Genomic DNA, 2,393 nt, shown 5'->3' with positions numbered 1-2,393 from the left:
TTGTTTGGAACATATATACAAATTAATCTGTATGATGTCGTTTTATTTTTTGTACAGGACTATGTTGATTCCAAAAGTACGATATGCTTTCTTACACAACTTTTTATTTTATTTGGAAAATATCACATTCTTGTGAAAAAATGGTCTAAAGCTAAGCCAAATTTTGAACATTTTATAAACGAGATTAAACAATATGGTACCACATTAGACAAAATTACGAACAAAAAAGCTAGAAAGACCTATGAAGCTTTTTGTTACTTTAAACTGTTGTAATTTTACCCCTGGCTTGAATTGTTTCACTTTACATATTATGATTGTTTATTTGTTTTTTTACTTGCTGCGAGTTGTATATGTTTGTACAAATCTTTGTATCATTTTTGCATAATGATAAAAAAAAAAAAACAATCTGTGAGGTTTTGAGGTGTTAGTGGTTTTGTGTCTCTCTACATTTTGTCCAAATTACACAAATCAGTGATATTAAAAAAATTGTGAAAATAAAAAAGACTGAAAATATGAAAATGAACTTCAAGTTTCAGTGCCTCGCTGCAACAACATTAACTCTACCGACATCCTTTTTGTGTACTAATCAAGTATTAATAAAGTGTCTGATCAGATTTCTGAAAAAATGTTCTATACAAATACTTTTATAATCTGCAACTCAGGCCGAGTTGGAAACGTACTGAAACCATGACCATCTACAAACATCTCAGTGTCGTGAAGCCCAGGAGCGCAGGAGAAATGACTCTCATATGCAGCGGATAACTGGAGACGTTTCCTGAGGGTCAGATGAATGTTGGAGAGCTCATCCATTGACCAGACGCTAAAAAAACATCTCGAATCACCTGAGGCCACGTTCTGCATTACAGCACCAGAAACAGCCTGTTCCTCTCTCATCTGCGGCTCTCGTTCCCTGTGTGTTTAAGGCAAGGTGACAGAGTCACGCACAAGAAAAATCCCGTAATTTCCAGAAGTGCCAGAGCTGGACGGTGGGCGTTTCTCCCGAGGAATCACGTGAGGAGGCAGAGATGAACTCTGACAATCCCTTCACCCCTACAGCGGCCTGCGCCCAAGATTACGATATTTCTTCTGAAAGCTCTTTTACCGAAGCGCGCAGACGCAGCACTGCAGGAGGAGGATCTGTCTCATGTTATTAAACACGCCGCATATGGCCGGTCACAGATACCTCTGTGATATAGGTCACAAACACATGCGTCTCCGCTGGACGCTTCACGGGCTGATGCGTGATGTCAGAGCGGTTCCGGGGTCACGGATTGGCTGGACATGTGACAGCACTGATACTGTCTAACTGGATACAGAGAGACAGACTGAGTTTATCTGACCAGCAGGAGAGAGAGATGGGCGAGAAGAGAGAGTGAGACAGGCAGAGGAGCCGATCAGAAATAATACTGATAATAATACAAAGTTCAGTCATGAAACTCTAGATGGGTTCTTACTCAATCTGATGTAATCACATCATTATTCACATGGCGCAGCTGATTGGTTCTTTTCACATCAGCAGCCAATGAGCTCGCTGCGCAACATTCAAATACTCGGCTTGTGCTGCTGTAGCATTTGCAGAGCGCTTCTGAAACCCTCCACCATCCCCAGCTCCACCTGCATAGATCTGCTACGCACAGACCAGACAGGCATTTATTTAGCCAACATCCACTGTATAATGAATGATTTCAACTGAAAGATTTAATTGCGTTGAGTAGTTTACATAAATGTAAGTTCTGGGAAAGTTGCTTATCTGATACATTTATATGTCGTTTTAATTAACTGCTTAGAACTTCTGTTTCATTAATTTTATTTTACGTTTCTTAACTGTTGTTAGAATTTAGCTGTAAAGCCAATTATATGCTGTTTAGTTTAACAGCTTACCCCATATTACAAAAAATATGCAGCACTGTATATTTATATGTATGCATTTAGTAGACACTTTTATGCAAAGCAGCTTACAAAAGAACAAATCAATTCTTTAAAGAATTGTAGAGGTTTAAAGTTTGTGTCTGTGCAGAAAGTGACTTTCAAAAGTAAGCACACCACTGGAGTATAATATGTGACAACTAGCCCCGCTCTCCTCTAATAGGATCCAGTAAGTTGGTCATTCTGAGCTACAAACACCAGAAAATACATGAACGCTGATTTCCAGAACAGCTAAAGAAGATGATTTAACACGAGCAGATCTACTGATAGACGGCTGGTTTCAGAACATCTGAAATATGAACATGAACCATGTTGAAGATCTCAGGATGAAGCATCAGAACTGAAGCAGAGCAGCAGATTAATGGTGCTGTTCTGACCCCTGCTGGACACTCACTGCACTTTTTAGGCACCTTTGATCAGTGTGTGTGTGTGTGTGTGTTTGTGTGTGTGTGTATGTGTGTGTGAGT

The sequence above is a fragment of the Sinocyclocheilus grahami genome, unplaced genomic scaffold, assembly GCF_001515645.1.
Source record: "Sinocyclocheilus grahami isolate Dianchi unplaced genomic scaffold, SAMN03320097.WGS_v1.1 scaffold647.1, whole genome shotgun sequence".
NCBI lineage: Eukaryota > Metazoa > Chordata > Actinopteri > Cypriniformes > Cyprinidae > Sinocyclocheilus > Sinocyclocheilus grahami.
Note: the sequence above shows the minus strand (reverse complement) of the source record.